Consider the following 23,308-nt stretch of genomic DNA (forward strand, 5'->3'; position numbering starts at 1 on the left):
CCCAAAAAAACAAGAAAAAAAAAGAACATGGAGTAATATCAGCATGTTAGATGCTGAATATTCTCTGTACTTAGAATACTAAATACCATCAGTACTTCTTTAAAGTCATGGTAGAAAATTGTATTTTCAAGTTTGTTTACATTTGCATTTTTGATATCTGTTTGAGGCTCGGTGCCTTTTTACTGCTGCTGATTAGTTATCTGCGTTTGCTCTTTAGTGAATTATTTATGTCCTTCGCCCACTTATCTGGTGGAATATTCAGGTTTTTTTCCCGATTTGTAAGAGCCTTTTGCATATTAAGGTTAACCCTTGGTCATATTTATTGCAATTATTTTCACCCAACTTCATGTTGTTTGACTTTTAATTAAAGATAATTTTATGTATTTATTTTTCAAACTAGCCCAGGGTCTAAAACATCTCCACAAGAGGAATAGAAATTTTTCAGAGAAGAGAGTTGGACCGGGCGCAACGGGGCAACCTATCAGAGGCGGTGCTGTGGCGGTGGAGGGCCTGGCGTCTCCAGATAATTTCAGCAGTCCCTGACTGCCTTTAGCCTCGGCATAGACAAACATGGTGAGTGGATTTTTTTTTTTCCATTTGGAACTTGTAGGGAGTTGCCAAGTGACTGTTTTGTTTATTTTTCTCTCCGAACATAAATAATTTGGCGTGGTTTCCATACAAACATTTATCATCTCTTCCAAGTTATTAGCACACAAACTCAGGGGCATTGCTCTGTATGGCATGGGGGAGGAGAACCACATGCAAAATAATTAAAAATATCACCTCCGCCCAGGGCCACTGAGTCCTCCTGAAAACTGGTTCCACCCCAGCCACCCTTAGTGGCAGGTGACGGTGACCACGTTAAAGGCTGAGTCCAATATTTGTCTTAGCTGCTTAGCCATTTCCTTCCCTTATTTCCCTACAGCCCTCAACTGAATACCATCTGTCCCCAGTCATTTATTACACTGTAATTTCTCAATTGGTTCCATTCCTTCCTTTTTGATATTTCTATCAGCAAAATAAAAAAAAAGGAGGAGGAGAAAAAAAGGAAAAAGTCTATCACCTGTTACAGAGAGGAAGATGAGAGAGAGAGAGAGAGAGAGAGAGAGAGAGAGAGAGAGAGAGAGAGAGAGAGAGAGAGAGAGAGAGAGAGAGAAGTGAGCAGGAGACAATTAGGATTTCTACATTGCCAGCCACCCTGGACTCCTGCCCTGCCAAAGGGGCTGGCAGGATTCATGTCTGTGCATTCTGGGCAAAGGGAGAGGTTTTCTCTGTTGGGACCACGACCAGTTTTCCCGGACATTCTTGTTTTGTTCATGGCTTGAGAGTCACTAGAAATCGTAGGTCAGAGAAGGACTGCAGGGGCCGGAGAGATAGCATGGAGGTAGGGCGTTTGCCTTTCATGCAGGAGGTCATCGGTTCGAATCCCGGCATCCCATATGGTCCCCCATGCCTGCCAGGAGCAATTTCTGAGTTTGGAGCCAGGAATAACCCCTGAGTACTGCCGGGTGTGACCCCCCCCCCAAAACACACACACACACACACACACACACACAAAAGAGAAGGACTGCAAAGGGCTCACACTTTCTCTGGCAGGGCACTTCCTGTTCAGCCAAGTGGCTCTTCTGGATGCAGAGGACCAGGTAGGTCTTTGGCCGAGGGAGCAATGTGTCACTCAAAGCCCTGGGGAAGGTGAGGCCATGGGAGCAGATGGGATGGTCAAGTACACTATGAATGCATGTTGGCAGGGGTGAGTCTGAGAAAATGCATTCACCTGTGTATGAGGACAGAGATGTGTGTGTGTGTGTGTGTGTGTGTGTCTGGCCACATGAATATGTAAATTCATGTGTGTGGTCATATGTGTGTGGCTGTCTTGGGGAAAAGTGAAATCTAGATGGTTTGTGTTTATTATTCCTGCCTATTCCTGTGGGGAGCAAAGCAGTGCAGGCAGGCAGTCAATGGGCAGTTAGGATGGGTTTGGAGGGGTCTGGGATTCTATAAGCTCTTCTTCTGGTATTTAGTGCTCCCCCAAACCTTACCAGGTCATCCTAGATGCCTCAAGCCAGTCCAGCACCCAGGAAGAGGCAGTGGAGTCTGCTCCACCCCTTTGCCTGAACCCAGGTGCTGAGTCCGAGGCTCATCTGGAATGAGGTTTCTATTTCCTACAGGGGCATGGAATATGCCCTGAATGTACTGGTGCTTCCTGCCTATGACTGTGAGGAGTGGAACAGGGAGAATGTGTCTGAAGGGACAGGGAGGAGGGTGGGCAGAGGGAGAGATGCCCAGGCTGCATATATCTGGACCCTTCAGAAGCTGCCCTACCAAGCTGCCCTACCAAGGCTGTTCTGCATATTAAATCTGAGGGTTTCTGCAAAGTTCCCAGAGCACCATGTGGCCAGTGCTTGTTCCAACTTCCTGTCATTCATGCTTCCACTGTGCCTTCAAGCCCAAGAGCCCAAGAACTCTTTCCTGGAGTATGGGTGGATGGAGGCTGGTGTGAGCAGAGCAGCCTAAGGGTTCCAGGTTCCAGGTGAGAGATCAGGTCCTGCTGATCCTTGGCTCAGGAAAAGGCAAGGAGCATATCTGCTAGGAAATGCCATTGTTCAGAGGCCTGGCTCCCCTCCTCTTGGTCCCTCCACTCCTCTCTGCCACTCTACTTTTCTACTCTTCTAGATGACTCTACTACTTGGCCACTCTACTTCCTGGCCTCTCTTCTCCTCTTGGCCTCTTTACTCCTCTACCACTCTACTCCTCTCTGTGACTCTTGTCTTCTCTACTCCACCACTCTTCTTTCTCTACCACTCTCATCTCTACCTCTCTACTCCTCAACCACTCTACTCCTCTCTGTGATTTTCATCCTCTCTATTCTACTTCTCCACTGTAAAGTAAAAAATGTATGAGTTATGAGATCAAGATATTTCTAAACTCCATGCAGCCAGGTCTGAAGAAGCAGGGTAGTGGCGAAGAAATAATACCAAATCAGTCAGGAAAGGGTAATCATGGCATCTGTAGCCTTTTGCGTTGTACTCTCTCTGCCTCAGCCCAAAGCCAATACTGCCCTTCCTTTATTCAAACCAAATCCTAATACAAGGAGGGAGAATGTGAAGTAATCCAGGTGGGCTTTTATATATCAAAAGAAGAGGTTTTGGGAAGGAGAAAGTTGGGGGAACACCTTTGTTTGGGGTTAATGGTATCATCTTACATACCACCACTTTAATTTCTTCTACTTCTCTAAGCCTCTCTGTCTCTCTACTATGACACTCTACTCCTCTGCTTCTCTACTCTCAGCCACTCTTGGCCTCTCTACCTCTATTTTCATTCTACTCCTCTGTCACCCTCCTCCTCCCTGCCACTCTACTCTTCTCTGCCACTCTCTTCCTCTAGATGACTCTCTTACTCTCTGCCATGCCTACAGATTTTTGTCATGCCGTGTCCCTCCCCAGTGGCCACTGCTCCATATATGGTCTCTGCTGATTCAGGAACAAGCTTCTGACTTTCTTTTAGGCAGGTTAGCCAACCTGCCCAAGGCACCTGGTTGCCAAGTACAGTGTTTGGTTCGCTGTAGCTCATGGCTTTAAACGTGATCTTTATGGATCTTGTTTTCCAGAGAGACCCAAGTGCTCCACATTCACCCAAAAGGTACCCATTCTCTCTAGAGAGCAAGAGCACTTCAGGAGAATCAACTTTCCCTCAGGAATTCTGTGGTTAAAGGAGAGAGAACAACTTTTTTTGACTTTCTAGTTACCCTCATCTTTGCAATACTGCACTCGCTTATGAGGTGCAGAATTTTTCCCTAGTCCTAATGAGGCTCTCAGGAGAAGGCTGAGATGTAACTGACCTCTGACCCCTCACTGAGCCCTAGAGTATGGCCTGAGTCTACACTGAAAACGGTGTAGGAAAGTTACCAATTTCAGAATCACATGACCCTTTCTGAATCCAGTCTAAGGAGTCTCTTTCCTTGGGAATTCGTATCCCTGCAAGCACTCACACAAGATGCAATTATTTAGACATTCCTGAGCATTGCAGAGGGCAGTGGTCCTAAACAGAAACCAAGTTACAATTCCCCAATATAGTTCTAATGTGAGCTTAATATAGGCCCTAATGGAAGCCCTAATATAGACCCCACCCCATATGTAGATGTATAACACAGGACACACCCTATGTACAGATAAATGCATGATATATGTATTGTAGAAATAGGTATAATGCAGGTGCTGCCCCATATGCAGTTGTCAATATAGGCCACACCCTACATGAAGATATCTAACACAGCCACAACCTATATATGTATGTATATACCTATATATGTATATGTGTATATATTATATGTCCATATATGTATAATGAAGGCACTGCACTATACCCATATGCAGATATATGCTATAGGACACACACCTATATGCAGATACATGTATAATATCTATAATAAGGCACTGCACCCATATGCAGATCTATGTTCTAGGCTGCACCCCTATCTGCAAATATATGTATAATAAAGAATACACAGATGTAAATATGTTCATAATACATTGGGACACTGCCTACATGAGCCCATTTCTGATAAAGGTCCCACTTGTTATCAGCAGCTATGCAATAAGACCCCGCCCCACATTCAAATTCGAATTTAGACCACACCCACACATCTAACTACACAAGACAGACCATGCCCATGCACACAAATGTCATCTATACACCACTTCTACACGTGTATCTCCAATATGGGCCCCCGTCCTGGTGCCATCGCTTTCTTTCTGAAGCTGGTATCAGTGCAGCCTGAGTCACGGCCAGGTTGGGTAGCAGGACCCGAAACTATTTTCCCAGCCTTTTCTTCTTTTCTTTTCTTTTTTTCTGGCCACACCCGTTTGATGTTCAGGGGTTACTTTTGGCTATGTGCTCAAAAATCACACCTGGCTTGGGGGGACCATATGGGACGCTGGGGGATAGAACCGCGGTCCGTTCCTTGGCTAGCGCTTGCAAGGCAGACACCTTACCTCTAGCGCCACCTTGCCGGCCCCTTTTCCTCTTTTCTTTAGCTGTGCATCAGACCAGACAAAACCACAGGAGCCTCTGAGTCTCCTCATACAACTGTGAACACACACACAACACAACACATGTGAGGACAGCTCCACCACACTCCCTAAACATGGCATCAGATGGGCCTGAAAACTACCCGTCTCTCTAATCACCCTAGTTTAGCAAATGACAGCTTTATTGTTCCATAAAACACATTAATTGATTCAACTGTCTTTACTCGTGGTTAGGAGGTTTTATATATTTATCTGAGGAGGAGGAGGAGGCTGCGAAATGATGGGGGCGACAGGCGTGTGCCCTAGAAGGAGACGGGGCGGCTCACCAGCTCACCCACGAGCCAGGCTCTGGCAACAAAAGGACAGCTAGAAGACGTTCACGATATCCAAGGCGGACGGGGTGCGAGTGAGCAAGTGAGTGCGAGGGAGCGAGTCAGAACGAGTGAGGTGCACAGAATCGGCTCCTCCTGTACTGCCTCCATCCTTCCTCTCCTTCTCCCACAACGTACCCTTTGCAAACAGCCCTTGGAGTGGGAGAGGGGAGCTTGGAGCATGGCAATGAGGAAGAGGGAGGAGTAATTTAATTGTCTGGTTCCTTCTGTGCTGGAGAATATCAAACAGATGAGGAGGATAAAGCAGGGAGCTCAATAATTAATTTTCACCTTCCTCACTCTCTTGCTTCTGGGGGCCTGGGCCGTGATTATAGGGAAGGTTGGAGGCTGAAGGCTCACTCATTAGCTCTGCGTTGTATGAAAATACCTGTGTTTTCAAAAGGCCTAGTGACAAGAATGAAAAATTTCAGTTATTAAAAATATCCTGGTGTCAGGCACTTTTTTTTTTTGAAAGAACAAAAACTCTCTGATTCCTTCAGATAAATAATGAAAGTGAAGGTTGTTGAAGGGTTAAAGGTCAACACTTCCCTGCTGACTAAAACACAAGGTTGACTTAAAAGATTCTCAGAAGTCATTCACGGGGCGGTACAGCAGACTGGGGTGTTTCTGCCTCCTAATGAAAATGAGGGGCTCCCGGACACGGGCTCTGGCGCCCGGCCATGGAGACCACGTCCCAGCCCAGGCGACTGCGGATAATTAACTGTGGCTGTGCCCGTTTCTGAGTTTATCCAAGGGAGAGTATCAAGATGCGATTAATTCCAAATCGGCTCTTTGGTTCTCTGTCCAAGTGGAAGGAAGGCGGGACTGACTGCGGCCTGGATGCCCCGGGAAAGCAGGGGGACAGGGACACAACAGCCTGGGAGGGGGTGGCCTGGAGGAAATTCTTTCTGGAATACTGATGAGCCCAACACGCATTTCTTCCCAGGCTTAGGTTTCCAACCTGGATAGAATAATTTTTAGCACAAATTGCTCAATCATTCAAACACACAAACATTTCAAGGTAATTTCTGCAAATCCCCATTGTGATCTAATTTCTTATTAAGCAGAATAAAGCTGTTTGGCATTGCAATTAATCAGTTTGGGGCTCCATGGAGCATTTGATGCACTGCGCTGCCTTTATTTTTTTTTTAATTTTAAAAGGAATTTGAGTGTAGAGTGCATTGGGTTTACTCCCCAGGGCCCTTGGTTTTGGTACTGCACTTGCGCACACGCACACACAGACACACACACTCAGACTCCCACACACTCACATATACACTACCCCCCACTCTCACACACTCCCCCATACATACTTATACATAAGCACACTCCCCACAACATACTCACACATACAATCAGACACACACACACACACACACACACACACACACACACACACACACCAATGATCATAGCCAGACACATACTTAAAATGTTGGCACCAAGACAGTCACTCAGCTACACTTGGCACGTGGAGCCCAGAGAGCTTGTCCTTCACTTCATTCCTGGGTGTATAAGTGTGTTTTCCCAAACCATGGCCAAGACAATTAGGACATTTGTGTTTTTTTTTTTTTTAAATGAAAAGGTCAAAATATTTTAGCAATGATCAAATGACCTAGGAGTGTCTAAACATCAAGCAGATAATAAATCATGTTGAGATGTACCTGTTTTTTTTTGTTTGTTTTTTTTGTGAAGCTTTTGTCTGGAGAAAGTCCCCATGTGCAATGTGGGGGATGGAGAAGCTGGGGCCAGGAACCAGCATCTGGGCAGACTTAGGGTTCTGCTCTGCTTGCCTGCCCGATTGAACCACCTCTATTAATCAGGCATCTCACTGTGTAGAGGGGGACCGCTGCACACTCAGACCTCTGGATGTTCCAGGGCAAATGTGACTCCAAGTCTAATCATTCCTTTTTTCAAAGATTCAGATCTAATTTCAAGTTGCAACTGATCAATAGGCAATTTATGAATGGCCAATCTGGTTCTCAGGGCACAGGGAGACAGCGCAGTGTAAACACTCCTTCCCCAGGAATCACCATTGTAAGAGCCAGTTTCCCCCAGTCTCTCACGGAAGAAGAGCACATGTTTTTATTTAACCAGAAAGATCTCGGGGCAGCCAGGGTTATTATTGTTGAGGCAGAAATGATGGTCTTTTGAGTGGAATAAATGAGGGTCATAATTCTCTAATCTGACCTCCCTAACTTCAACAAAGGAAAATAATCTGTTAAAATGTCTCAGAAACAGCACAAATTAGCTGAGGTCAAGCATGGGGCCCTTTTACCGTGTAAAATCCACCCTTCTTGATCTTCAGAGCATCTCTTGCTACTTCCCTCCCTTGCCCTGTGAGAAACAAAGCTAGGGGAGGGAAATCAACAGAGAGCCCCGAGTTTCAAGTACACTGTAGCCCCTCTTGCTACAGGAGGAAACTACAAAATCGCTATGCTCCCAGGGAAAAGGCTTGTTATCCTCCACGACTCTGCCACCTTCATGGTCCCCAAGCTCCAATTGGTTATAGAGGCTGAGCCTCAGGTGCAATTTTGGGGATATAAGAAACAGTCCCTGAAGTTGGGTGTTTGGAACATCCTCTGAACTTGGAAGGCGCTGGAGAAACCCTGAATACAAAGAGCAAAAGCTCAGAGCTAGAAAGAACAGTTCAGGATATTGAGGCAACAGCTCAGACCACGTTACACCAGAAAAGTGAGGAGCTACCAGGCACCCCCTTTTTTTTCCTGTGATAGTTTGGGAGGCAGGATAGGGTGGGAATACCCCCTGCCCAACTCAGGTTGAGCCCTATTTGAGGCTCAGAATCTTGGCTCTGTCAGGTGGGGAAGATCTCTCTCCTCCTCCAGAGGGTTTTGTTCTCTGTCATTCATGACTGAGTCAGGCTGAAGGATTAGATGCTCAGCAGCATGAATTAGCTAAGCCTGTAAGAGCACAGCCTGCCCTGATCCAGGAGGATTAATTCACTTCTCTCCCCACCCTGTGGACAGTCAGCAGGGGCAGTGTAGGCCCTGGGGAAAGCCCAGTCCCTCAAGCCAGCCTGACCTCCTACTGACTTTTATAGTTGGGAAACCTGATCAGAAGAAAAGGAAGAGAGACTGGCTCAAACCTGTGGATTGAAAAGTATGCAAGTGTTGAATAGGCAGTCACAAGAAAATTGGGAGTGGCTGGAGTCCTTCAAGGGGTGACATGTGGATTTGATTAAATTCACCCTCAGAAACTGTATCTACATGTACAACTGCTTCTTCGATTCTCACGAAATTGAGTCAATTCTGGGCCAAGAGATCAACCAATGCACAGGCCGGCTGGAGGCTCAGGCAGGCTTGGAGACTCCTGGGAGTGGGACAGACTCTGCCCCAGCATCTGCAGAGCCACAATCTTGCAGCTTTGGCCTGAGCAGGAATGGGTTTTGTGGCTTATGAGCTTGTAGCCACTCCAGAATCAGCGTCTTCTCCACTGCCTGGCCAGAGCCATGGGATTGATTCCACAGGGTGGAACCCAGGGAGTGGAGCCCGTAGGATTGGGCCCACAAGATGGAAAAAGCCCACAACCTGGCCAGAGCATCATCCTCTGCAGAGACCCTTAGAACCCAGATGTTCAGGAAGAAGAGACACTGACATGTGTGAGGTACAAGGCAGTGCAGAGATGGCACAGTTATTTCTTCTCCCCAGGGAACCTAGCTGGTGTACAATGAAGAGTCCTCCACATTCGGCCCAAGGTGCATCAGGACAGAGCAAGCAGGCAAGGGCATAGGTGGTAGGAGACATACCACAAAGGCGGGACAAGTGGAGCTTCTGAGTTTGCTCTGGAGTGTTTCTAGCTCCTCCGTGCAGGTCCCTGAGCTAACATGAACCCCTTAATTACCAGCTGCTGCTACTGAGAGAAAGAGGAACTGAGGCAGAGTGGGTGGTTACTGCATCCTGCCTCTGATGTGGTCTGGGAAAGTCTTAAAGTCTAGATGTGTGCTAGAAGTTCACGCCCTGCCCATGCCCCCACTGTGTTGGAAAAGACTTAGAAGCTGCTGGAAGGGAAGGAAGGGGCAGGAATGGGGAGAGGGAGAGGGCTATTCTATGGCTCCAGCCCCTCCATATCTATTTTAAATCATCCACAAACCCCATAGTTCTCTGACCCTCCCTGGAGTCTTGGCTGCAGTGAAAGCAGCTGGTCCTGAGCTCACAAGCATTCTGGCTGCCAAGAGCACTTAGAACTGGGTTGGGGAACTCTGAGGGCAGGGGATTGCTGGGAGAGGAGAGAATTGGTAGCCAGCAATGACCAGAGGAACAAAGATGGACTCCCATGGCCCCTTTGTGAGGTTCTCAGCTTTCTAGGCCCCCTTTTCAGAATGGTTCCGGGCCTGGGAGTGCAGAATTAACTCCCGGCTTTGTTTTCAAGTGGGAGGTTTGAACAGTGTCTCAAACCTTCTCTAGGTGGACTAACTCTCTGGGGATACAGGAGCGTCTGGGTCACCTGTTGGGCTATGGCTGGTGTGAAGGCTGCACGTCAATAGCAATCAATAGTGTCACAAGTGATGCATGAGAAGCCACCAGCTCGCGCCTGAAAATCCGCCTGACAGAAAGGCCAGACTGGTGCCGCCGTGACATGAAGCTGATGGGCCTGCTAGTCACAGCACCACTGACTGCCTAGTCCCCACTGTCCCAGCGGCTGCTGGCTGCACCCGGACCCTGCATGTTAGGACAGGGCAGCAGCACATGTTGTGCACTGGGAAGAGGCAAAAGAAGCCTGCACAGCCTGTTCCTCCAGCTCTGCCAAAGTGGACGGTGGCTGAGTGGGCCCATGTTGTCCTTTCTCAGATCTCTCCTGCCTGATCAGGCATTTTGGCTATCAGCTCATCCCCCACTTACCTGGCAAAGGAAATATCTTGCTAACTTCTGGGACATTCTTTGGCTGAACTAGCCTCGGCAGCTTCTGGAATTCAGCAGTGAGTACTATGAGGGCAGATCAGTGCACAGGTGATTTCTATCAGCACTCTGAGTCTCAGAATCTAACTATGTGTTCCACAGTATCACTGAGGCTCCCAGAAGCAGGACAATAGGACACCTAGTTCTAGGCCCATGAACATTCCCTGTCGACCTCCAGTCTTAATAAGAACGGCTCAGGGCCCTGGGCTGACTGACTCAGCTTCCCCCATGTCCTGTGGGCAGCAACCTCATGCATGGGTGTCTCTGCCCCCTATCTCTATTCTGTCCCCTTGGAGAGGCTGATTCAGAGCTGGGGAGACTCTCAGGGGCTGCTTGTCCTGTGCCTTGAGACCCCTCAGTTCCTTCGGGCACCAAGAACATGGCTAAGTATCTTTAGATCTGGGCATGCAGTGAGTAATTCCTGGCCCAGCTAGCAGGTGGGGAGAGATACAAACTCTGGCCACACTGGTCTCTCTCTGTCCTTAGGGCTCAGCCGCTCACTTCCCAGTGATTATTCCTGAGTCCCTGGGGAGGGTACAGTCCACTGTCCACTGCCTGTATCCAAGTCTGGGCTCTGATATCAGGGCTGACTGTGAGTGGGTATTGGTTCTCTAGGGCCTTCCTGTGGACTTGTGTCTAATTGAGGGAGCCTGGGTGCCCCAATCTTTGAGGCTTGAACTGCTTGGTGGCAGCCTTGAGCCCCAGCATTCACAATGGTGATAGTGGTGAACTTTGCCACCAACACCCACTCCTGTAATAGACCTCCAGGCCCCACCTGCCTCTGTGTGCCCTGGGATTCCCAGTGGAGTGGCTGGAAGTGGCTTCTTCACACAGGCTACAGCCCAGGGCTGTCTTGAAAGAAGATGCCACTTGGAGCCCATGGGAGAGCAGGAGAGGCTGTGGCAAGGACAGAGAGGAGCTCTGCTCCCTTCTGGGGGGGGCGGGGCTAGGGCCCTGAAGTTCCCACAGTTGTGCACCCTCTACATCCCCCACCCCCCGGCCCAGCCTTTGGAGGCCCCTCACCACCATCCTGCTAAAAGCAGCAGCAGTGACAGCTGAGCCCCTGACCACAGTGCAGCCGTTAATGGCTCTGCAGGCCCAGCTTTGGCTTCCTGAGCGCCTGAGCAACATTCACTCATTAGCAGATTTCTAGAAGAATCCGGTGCCTCCATCTCTATGGAAACTCAGGGCAGGCATCAAGTGGGCTCAGAGCAGGGGCGCTTGGGACAGTCCTGGGTCAGCTGCTCCACTTGCTTCTAGGCATTGGGTTTAGCAGTGCCAGTAAGATATAGTCCCACTCCTGTTCCTGCATGATGGGCTTTGTACTAGGACATGGAAGTGAAAGATATTGACGGTGAGGATGTGCTCAGTGTCAGAGGGGGGCTTGGCATGGGGAGAGCCCTGAGCTTCTCATATGGGTGTGACTGAGCAGCCACAGAGTCGGTGAGACTCAGGGCCCCTGTTTGTTTGGTGCACTTCCAAGATTCTGAGACCCCAAAGGCTCCATTTCTTGCCTGCAGGCCCTGGTACTCAGTGCTGAGTGCAGGGATGAAGCTTTTGAGTGCCTGTTCTTCAGGTGTCTAAAATTTTCTGGTTGGTTTCACCCTATTTAAGTAAAATGGATTTTCCTGCCAGTGTCCAGGAAATGGGGGCTCAGATGTGCAAACCTCATGCTTGGAGGGACAGAGGGGCCCAGGCAGGACAGGTCAGGCATAGGCAGAACACAGAACTGGGGAGGTCAGCGTGGGAGAATGTCTGGGACTTGGACCCACTAATTCAGCAAATACAACCTTCTCATGTGTGAGTTGTGCCCACAGAAATACATCCTCAGATACATAGAGACAGATGGGCACATGCAGACACACCAGAGACACACAGACATGAACACTCAGAGACACACAGACACACACCCTCAGAGACACACTAAGATACACAGACACACACACAGGGACACATACATGCACCCTCAGACACACACTGAGGCACAGAGACAGATGGATATGTGCAGACATAAAGACACATACACACACATACACTTCTGAGATATATAGAGAAATACAGACACATGCAGAGATACATCACATATACCCTCATAGATACACCTACAGATATATAAATATACACACAAAGAGACACACAGACACATACAGAAACACAGAAACACATGAAGAGATACACACACACCCTCAAAACACATACAGACACTGATATATACAGACACACAGATACACACAATCACACACACGTACCCTCAGAGGCACACACACACACTCATACCCTAAGAGACACAGTGACACAAAGGCACATACAGACACCCATGCCATAGGTACCCCCTGAGAGTCTGAGCTGAACTGAACACCAAGCACTTCTCTTGAGCTCAACCTTGTAATGCCCTGGGAGGGAGGCGCGAGTGGTGCTAATGGAGCCTGGCCGGGGCCAGGCACCTCTCACTCTCATCCTGGTGCTGCTTCTCCCTTAAGCTCTCAGACCTGCTCCTGTGCAGCCTGGGGATCTGATGGTCCTGCAGAGCTTTCACAGCCAGAGGGCACCTGAGATGGGGTGCATGTTTCCTCAGGGGAGGGAATATGCTTCGGAGCTGTTGCTCAATATAACATCTTTGCAAAGTCACAGGGAGACCTTGTGGGCATGCCTGCCTGTCATGGTCCTCTGGCTCTACAGAATAGTGGCAAAGAGGAGAGCAGATAAGCCAGGATAACTTTACAAGCGTGGAAAGGAGGAGAAGAGATAGGGTTGAATGTTTGCTAGAAGTAGAAGCAAATTCATGGACTGATGATCCACTGAGACCAACACTGATCTGTGATCTGAGAAAGTGCCTGAACAATTCTGAATATAAAGACTGCATTGATGGTAAGATGGATGGTAGGATGAGGTCCTAGCTGGAGTAATATGGCAGGAAAAAGAATTAAGTCACATATAACAAAAAATGAGGCAAGAGAACTGTCCTTATTCACCCAAAGAAATAAAAAACTGTAGAGAGTTTGGTGAAATCTGGAGGAAAAATGTTTCTAGAACAAACAATTGAATTTGATAAGTGAGAAGATCCAGTGGTAATGAAAACACACACACACACACACACACACAGAAAAATCAACCTGACATCTGTATAATGTGCTAAAGAAAGAGAAATTAAAAAAAATAAAGAGTCATAACTTTAGTTCTGAATAAAAGACCTGAGAGTTAAGACATAGAGATTGTCCTCATTGGCCTTACACTTTCTATAAAACCCAGTAGTGGATTTTTGGGGTAGATATCAAAGTTTTGCAGTAGTTTGTAGATAGTGACAATATAAAATGCATGTGAGAAATGAGCTAGAACTACAAAACAATTTTGGAAATGAATAATAATAAGTTGTGGGGAGATTCTTAGGCCATGTCTGGTAGTGCTTGTCCTATCTCTGGCTTAGGACTCAGTTCCTACAGAGCTCAGGGTACCCTCTTCTGTGCCAGGGACTGAACCCACTGACCCCTGTTTGCAATGCCCTACTCTCTGGACTATCTCACAGTACTGGAGATGATAAAATTAAAAGACTATGAGATCTTTAGTTTTACTAAAAACTACAGTAATCAAAGCAGCAATGCTGTTGAAATAACAGACACTTCAATTAGTAGAATGAAATCTAGAACCAGAAATAAAACACAATTGATTCATTTTACCCGCTGGGGGAGATCCTAGGTGTGGCTCCCAAAGAAATAACTACAAAAACCAAACCACTTCAACTATTCACGATTTTAGCCTAGGTAAAGAGTCATCCTATATATCTCTAAAAGAAGTCTGAGGAAGAAGTCAGAGATTGAGAGACACTATTTGCAAACCACAAACCTGAAAACAAAATCTGTAGAATCTATAAAGAATCATCTAAAACCCATGACAGGAATCAAGTCATTCCATTTTATTTTATCTTTTTGTTTATTTTTGTTTGTATGTTTGTTTTCATTTGGGGCCCTGGTCAATTCGTTTTAAAATGACTGAATGTCTTGAAAACTACACTTTACCCAAGAAGATAGCAAATGGCAAATAAGGCAGTGAAAAAACATTGAACCTCACTTAGCATTAGAGAACCGTAAATCAAACCTACAAACCATGGAACTATGAGAAAGGGGGAGATAAAAATCCCCATGACAATGACAAGTGACACAGAATAACTATGTCTTTATTCCTGGCAGAAAGGCACCAAGTACAGCTGTCCTGAGTCCAGTGGTTCCTTCTACTGTCACACAGCCCTGACAGCTTGTCTGCTGTCCCCAACTGACATGCTCAACTTGGGGAGTGGAAGTAAAAGCCACACGGGATCCATGGCATTGCTCAATGCTCCTTTATTTCTGACCACTGAGCATGTGAATAACACAGCATCTTTCATTGGTACATGGAAGTAAGTGACTGAGGAAGGGACCCACCAAGGAATGGGACTCCCACACTGTAGAGGGTGAGCTAGGGAGCCTTCCATCTGGGAAGGGCCTCAAGGCACTAGACATTCAAGAGGGGGAGCTCACTATGGGTGCAAGTGGGGTGACTCCGGTGCCATGGCACTACTCCCAATATAAACTCTATTGGTGGTATTTCAACACAATGGGCATGGGAGGAACATGTGGAGGATGGGGAAGATGTGTGCTCCACTACCCATTATGGTTTTATAATTATGTCTATGTTTTATATTATGTCTTTCATAAATGCAGATCACAACTCGGACAACCAAGCTCCAAGAACATCTCCAAGCTGACTTTGCTGAAAGTTCATTTAACTGTTTTATGTGAGGTCCAGAGAGACCTCACATAAGGGCTTTGCCTTGCATGTGGCTGACAAGGGTTTGATTTCCGGTACTTCATACATTTTCCCCCCAAGGACCTCCAGGAGGTCCTAACCCTAAGCACAGAATCAGAAGTCAGCCTTATGCACCACTGATGTGTCCCCAAATAATATATTATATTTAAATATAAGTATATCATATGATATATTACGTAATATATATTATAGGTTAGATTCCAGCCCAATATTTCCCAAAGTTAAGGCATTTCTCCAATTTCCTCTTTCCTTTTCATCTCTCTTTGATGTGTACAAGTCCACCTGGATTCCTCCCACTGTCAACTGAATTTGTCCTGGTGAAGTAAAGAGGTTCCAGTTTGGCTTATCACTTCCAGAGAGACCACAAGGCAAGAAGCCACTGACTTCATAGTTCTCTCCTGACTAGCTTGGTTTATTAATTCTTCATGACTACCTGCTTTAGAACCATTCACCTGGGGTTGAAAATAGGGTGTGTGGGGCTTTATTTTACAATGATATATAATACACATTATGATAATATTATATATGTTAATGTATATATTTAAATAAAGACATGAAGACAACATTGTTTACCTGTCTCACTCATGGGCTTATCAGCACTTTCTTACTTAAACAGGGAGAAGAAAGTATAAGAAAGTCAACGTTCTTGGTTTCACATTTGGTTTGCCATATTGGTGATTTCAGGAGTACAACAGTCCTTAAAGGCACTCAGCTTCCTTCCTCCCTGTGTATAGGGACATGATTTCTCCTATTTTGAATCTGAGGATTCTCCTGTTGAGTTGGATCTGCCAATGATGCCTAAGACAATTGAACTTTCCCACTGGAGTGTTTTCTCACCTTCTTCTGGTTCATAACTTTACCCCTAAACTATGTGGTTAAGCCACCAGAGATGGCAGGACAATCTTGGAGAGAGTCGAGGTCACAGGGTGGTCCTTGCCCAGAGGACACTGTCCTTCCTGAAGAGAACATGAGAGCCTCATGGGCTGGGGGTCTTATGGGAATATGCCTTGAAGAGGTCTCACAAAAGGCCGAAAGAAATATTCATGTGGCTGTGGCCCCACTAGACTTGCCCACAGAATTGGTCTCATGTACTGAACAAATTCATTCAGCTCTGGGAGTGGGGATGTAATTCAGTCCCCCAACAACACGTGTCTGGGAAGGCAAGGATTAAACAAAGGAAGACCTGTGAAGGCAGCTCCAGTGTCATTGCTGTGTATTGGCTGTATTGGCTGTGAACTTTTAATTTTAGTAGCACCTTGGAGGGAGAGTGACCATACTGAGCACTTGCAAAATTGTCACAACAAATTGGAGGGAAACTTGCTCCTGGGACTCCGCTGTGAGCAGGAACCCAAGTGTTTCAGACTGGCTTGGAATTAGGGACCCTGGGTTCCAAGGCTGCCCCATCTTGCAAAGCCCTTGGTATTCATGCCATGTCTATTTGGGGGGGATCTGTGCTATTTGGGTGCAGAAAGAAGCAATGTTTGCTGAGATTAACAAAAGATGCTGGGAGCTCCCCCATGAACATGGAGGCCACAGACCTGAACAGGTGGACAAGCATTATGTGATGGCCATAGTTCCCAGGTCAAAGTTTAGGGGAAGGAAAGCAGGTATGCACTTTGGGGCATATATATATATGTATATATGTGTATATTACATATACATATATATATATATATATGTAGAGAGACAATAAATTTAGAGAGACAATGTATGTATATTGTCTGAGGTACTGGCTTCATTCAGCCTGTGGCTTCTTGGAGCTGCTTGCAGGGTTCCAAGATATCTTGACTCTAGCAATGTGGTGCAGGAAATTCAGGACCCTGAAAGTCTGCAGGAGGCTCTGAAGAGGTGGTTATTGCCTCAGAGCTTTGGCAAAGAATTTCTACTGTAGAACTGGTTTGGGGGCCAGACGGTGGCGCTAGAGGTAAGTGCCTGCCTTGCCTGAGCTAGCGTTGGATGGACTGTGGTTCCATCCTCTGGCATCCCATATGGTCCCCCAAGCCAGGAGCGACTTCTGAGCACATAGCCAGGAGTAACACCTGAGCGTCACCGGGTATGGCCCAAAAACCAAAAAAAAAAAAAAAAAAAAAGAACTGGTGTGAGGCAAAGAGCAAAGAAGGTGCTATGTTGCTTCTGAATCCATCCTGACCCTGCAGTGTTACAGAGGTGGAAACCCATGCTTAGACTTGAGACATGAGTCTCTTGGCCTTGGAAGAACAGCTGGACATGCCCTGCATTCTCCGCCTTCCCAAAGGCACTGGAGAGAGCCCAGGGTCTACCAACTCACTGCAGTTTTGGTGGTGGAAGGGACAAATACATGGCTTTTCCCAGGAAGAGTGGGGACAGACAAAAGGCTTTTCCTCTAGGAAGAGACCCTTATGCTATTTGTGGCACAACCCCTCCATATATATATATACATATACATACACATACACACACACACACACACACACACACACACACACATATATATATATATCCAGGGTTATTACTCAAAGTGGTATGTGGAGAAATGAGCTGAACTGTGCGTAGAATAAAATAAAAATAAGAACCACCTGCTTTCAGTTGACAGCTACAAATGCAGAAATTGAAACCAAACACGCAGGAGGAGATGAAGTAATATGCTCTCCTTCTCCCACAAGGTCGCTCCACTGAAGGCCAGCCATGCCACAAGGTACTTTGAGAGTGGGAGCTCTGTGTAAAACAGGTCAGCAGGAGAGCTGACCCATAGGAGGCCCAGCCACCCAGGCCAGCTGCTCAGGGAAGAAACTAAGGAATCCAAAGTGCATGCTCATGTATAAAACAATCAGAAAACCTGAAGTCTTGGCATTGTGGCCACACAAACCTCAGCTTCCTGGGTCGGATTTCTGGGCTGCTCTGTCCTAGTCTCATGGATACAGCCACAGACAAGTCAGGAAAGGCCTTAGGTCTGGAGTATAAGACTGGATAGTGTATGGCCAGATTCATGGTCTCTGGAGAGTCCATGTTGGTTTGGAACCAGAAGTGCACCTGATCCAGCCAAACACACTTGTGCGGGCATGCACAGCTGGCAACATATGGAGATGTCACCCAAGATAGTGACTGGGTGGGAGTAAAGGGTGCTGGAACTAAGCACTGGGGAAGGAGTGGGGGAGTCCACAGGATTGTCTGGGTGGGAAGATTGGTGGCTCGGCTTCTCTCTTCACAGGCTGGAACTTCATCCCAGGCTCTGTTTTTCCATCATGCCCTGGATAAGAATGTCTTTGGGTCTTAAGACACAGAAGCCCATGGTGAGGACACAAGGCTGCCCCGCCCCTGCACTGGCACAGACTGGCAAGATTCGGCTCACTTCCCTGGATATGGTGAGCACTTCTTTGGATGCAGTGTGTACTTTGTTTAATGTGGTAAGTACTGGATGCTGTGACCACTTTCCTAGGAAAAACTCTTGAGCGGTTTCCAGGGAAACTCTTGAGCGGTTATGTTTCATAACATAATGCTATAATAGTTACTCAGGGACAAAAGAGCAGACAAAGTTCCCAGGAGGGAAAGGACAGAACACTCTTACGTGAGGGCCACCGAGTACCTTGGCTGGTTAGTGAGGGTGTCACAGTGGGAACCCAGCTAAGTGGGTTGAGTGTACAGGAGACACAGGAAGGAGAAGCTTGATCTGGCCTCATGACAGGGCACTTGACAGTCACTGGTCATGGTACTCTCAGGCAGCTTAGAAAGGGGAGCAGAGATAGACACTGGGGGGAAGAAGGGCTAGGGGTGGCAGAAGGGAGTGTAAGGGAGTGTGCTCGTACATGTGTGCTTGTGAGTGTGTGAGTGTGTGTGAGCTTGCATGCATGGTTGAGATTTGTGTGAATATGTGTATGAGCATGTATGTATGCAAGTATGTGTGGTATGTGAGTGTGTGTAAGTGTATGTGAGCATGTGTATTGTGTGTGTGATTGTGTGTGCAAGGGTACGTGTGTGTTTGTGTGAGCATGTGAGTGTGAGCTAAATGTAGGAGTGTTTGAGCATTTGTGTGTGAGTTTGAGTGTATGAGTTTATATGTGTGAGTTTGAGTAAGTGAGTGAAACACCCCCAACAACAGTTGCGTGAAGCACAGACAAGCCCATCCCAATGGCTACAATTTCCTCCAATGCCCAATGCATCGATGATGTTGTTCCTAAGTGTTTACCATTTTACCAGTCCAGGATCTCCCAGAATTTAACTAAGTAAAGGCTGGAGAGTCTGAGGAGCTGAGATGCCGAGCCACTTGGCTGTGAGGTCACCCAGGCCTTGACTCTCACACCACCCAAAGCCTGTTGTAGTTTCAGACTGTTTTCCACACACATTCTGTTGCTCTGCCCTTGGGCCCTCTGTGTTGAATCAAAACCTAGTCACCATTGCTGTCCCCCAATTGGCAAGGAAAGAGGCACTTCCTGGCCAGCTCTAGTCTCCCAGCCTCACTACAGACACTGTCCCTGTGGGTCCCCAAGTCTTTCTGTGTCTGCACTTATGAGACCTGTTGGGGTGACCCAAGTATTAGACCAGGAGGTGGAAGTTGGCAGCAGGTCATGGCCGCTATTGTCCTGTGATGAGTCCCCCAGCCAAGGCCAATGTCAAGGAAGCAGCAGTTGCAGGCTCTGGCCAGGGCACTTGACTGGAGTCTGGGAACTGACTTTGAATTCTTGCATCCTTTAATGTGACAGGGAGAGTCTGGGGTTCTGGTCCTTGTCTTCTTCCCCACTTTGGGTTCAGTTAAAGAGAGTCTGTCATGGGGTTTATGATGGAACAGGAAGAGCAGAAAGCTCTCACTGGAGTGGCCCTGGGTCTGTAGGCATCTGACCCTTTTGTGCTGTTCCTAAAGGGGCCCTGGGTGCTCCTTGTGCCCACATCCCTCTGTCCGATACCCAGCACCTTGCATCTTGTGAAAAGAGGCTATATCTTTGCAAAAACTGGTCTGGCCCATCTCCAGGGTTGGAGTTGCCTCACTCACCTCCTATTAGAATAACACACATGATCTGCCAATCAACTGTGCATCTTCTCCGATTAAAAATCTCCCTGCCCAAAGATACAGCTTTAATACCAGGGGAATCCGCAATCAGAAATCTTCTCTGAATACGGGATTTGGGCTGATTTTTCTTTTTTTTTTTTTTTTTTTTTTTTTTTTGGGTTTTTTTTTTTGGGCCACACCCGGTAACGCTCAGGGGTTACTCCTGGCTATGCGCTCAGAAGTTGCTCCTGGCTTGGGGGACCATATGGGACACCGGGGGATCGAACCGCGGTCCGTCCAAGGCAGCGCTGGCAAGGCAGGCACCTTACCTTTAGCGCCACCGCCCGGCCCCTTTTTTTTTTTTTTTTTTTGACTTTTTTTTTTTTTTTTTTTTTTTTTTTGTTTTTTGGGCCACACCCGTTTGACGCTCAGGGGTTACTCCTGGCTATGCGCTCAGAAATCGCTCCTGGCTTGGGGGGACCATATGGGACACCGGGGGATCGAACCGCGGTCCGTCCTACGCTAGCGCTTGCAAGGCAGACACCTTAACTCTAGCGCCACCTTCCCGGCCCCGGGATTTGGGCTGATTTTTCACCATGAGGACAGACAGGCTGTTTCACACTTGCTCAAGAGTAAGACTTTTGCACCAAAAACACAGACCAAAGAACCTGCCACCTTTTTCTGGGACCATAAAGAGAGACATTAGTATTGGACAGCCACCATGCTCGGAGCCTATAGTTGGTCTTTTGACAGTATGCTTCATGGAAGAAGACACCATGTATCTCTTAGGCCAAAGAAATTTTCTTTCTAATGTCCCCAACATTTGATGTGCTTTTGCAAAAACAAAACAAAACAAAACAAAAAACAACAACAACAGCAACCTACCCCCTCTTATTTACCTCTTATTTCTTTTCTTCTCTTAATTTTACTTATATTCTAGGGGCTTCTGCTTTTCCATAGAATCATAGAACTTGTATCACTTTGTTTTGTTTCATCTCAGGAACATTGAGTGAAAAAAAGAAAAGAGGTCAGAAGCCAAAATCAATGACAGCAAAATTAAGAGACCCAAACTATAATAAGATAAACACAAAATGGACCTGTTACATTAGTAGTCCAGAGGCACAGCGGTGGAAGTTTGGAAGCTTGAGGAGACTATGGTTAAGGGAAATCAACACTGGTGGTGGGATGATCATAATTCACTGTCACTAAACACTTGAAATACAACTGTGAAACACTTGTAATTCATAATGGCCTCAATAAAAAATATTTAAAAAAAAAAAAAAAGAACCAGCCACCTTGTAGTATGACTGGGGTGACCAACCTACATGGCCCAGGTTAGGTGGAAGGTCTTGGAGGATTGCTGGCTGCCACAGGACAAGGAGACACAGTGCATCTTCTGTAAAGGGAATGATTTAGTTTAGCATAGCCCCCTTCTGCCTCCAGGCTCTGGGAGAAGTCAAGGACTTGAGCAACTTTCACCCACCAGTGTCCCGCGCCCAAAGAGATGAGTGTCCTCATCATCTCTGGCACCTTCAGGATGGAGGGTGAGCCAGACCTCAGCTGCCTCATCCCTGTTATATGTAAGCAAATGCATCTTTTCCCATCAGCACTTTTGTGCTCTTGGGATAGAAGCCAGATGCGGAATCTTTGGGTCATGTGAAGTCTCCGTTTCATACCTGGAGAAATGTCCACAATTTCCTTCATTCCCACGAGAAGGATAGTCCTTTCCCCTCTATGGGATCATAAGGACACGTTTTTCTCCTGCCCCATTCAGATATGCACCAATTTACCAGTATAACCAGCCTCTATGGTAAAACTGCATACGGGTTGCCAAGAGAGGGGAGACTGCAGGAAAAACGGGGTCCCAGGAGGCAGAGCATGGAGGTGGGATGGAACAGCACCATAGGAGCATCAGAGACCCCAGGGAAATGCTCCCGGCTTGCCTCGCCCATGCCTGCGAGTCTGGAACATCACATGTGATGTGTGTTTGGAAATTCATCATCATAATTGTGGCAGACATACATCCTGACACGCTCTGTTCCCACTTCCCCCAGCCTGCCTGTCAGCCAGGGTCCACTCTGGAGTCCTGGGGCATCTGTCTCCTGCAGGGTCCCCTCCTCTGATTGCCAAAAGCTGTCCCGGGGGTGTACCGTGCTGTCTCGGCCTATCAAGAACAGTTTAACAACCATTGTCGACGTGGTCTACAGGTATGTGGCAGCCGTGCACGCAGCCCTCAGACTTCTCGCAGGTAATTCAGGGCTTTCATCAGGCTTCAGTGTGTCCCCACGCTGGCTGCGGTTCCTTTCCTGTTGACAACATGCAAAATAAAACAGGACAATTTTCCAGGCCTATGATGCCATAAACCGTGTTCCGATCACACCCCTGAAAGGGATTAGAGATGACACTGCTAATAGCTAGTGGGTTTCTATTTGTTCTAGAAGCAGACACTAATTGTTTGTGTCAGTTTACCTTTTTGTCCCAGTGCTGAGTTTGTGTGTCGCCAGGCGAGGCAGCTTCTGGGGGCTGGGGTGGTCCCTGTTGGTGAGGTGCAGGAGTGTGTCTGTGAGGGGGGGAGGCAGAACAAAGGGCTGCCAGGGATCAGGAGGCGGCCCTGGATTAATTAGGCCGCCTGTACAACACCGCATTTTAATTAATCTGACAGACTCTTCAAACATGGAATTGACTTTTCTCCATCTCCGACCATGTGAGCACTTTTCTTTGTCACTGAGCAGGTCAGGCTGCACTATTCCTGATTGATCATTGGTGTCTGGCCTCTGAGCCCCCATGGACAGGGCCATGGGCTGGGATCTACCCTTTCCAAAACCTTCCATCCAGAGGTCAGTCACTTGGAGTCACTGAATCCCATCTAGAGCTACAGACAGAATTTCACTACTGAGGTTTCTGGGCCTGAGGCGGGTAAGCAAGGCTCAGTGTGAACAAATGCTTCAGCCTTCTCCCAGCTTCAGAAAAGCCAACCTGTACCCTGTCTTTTGGACAGTGTGCTGAGTCCTGAGGCGGATCCGCTGCCCTGTCTCCTGTCAGATCTTCAGGGCAGTATTGGTGACAGGTGACAAGCTTAGGGCTTAGAGTTGAGGTACACTAGAGGAGGTTTTGATTTCTAGGAACCCTCTGGCACCATACTAAGGGCTGGGTGTGTGAGTAAGGGGCCAGGGCTCAGTACAGACAGTCCCTGAGAACCTCCCTCTTGTTTGCTTTCATCAGTCTCAGCTGAGA

This window comes from Suncus etruscus, chromosome 17, assembly GCF_024139225.1.
Source record: "Suncus etruscus isolate mSunEtr1 chromosome 17, mSunEtr1.pri.cur, whole genome shotgun sequence".
Taxonomy (NCBI): domain Eukaryota; kingdom Metazoa; phylum Chordata; class Mammalia; order Eulipotyphla; family Soricidae; genus Suncus; species Suncus etruscus.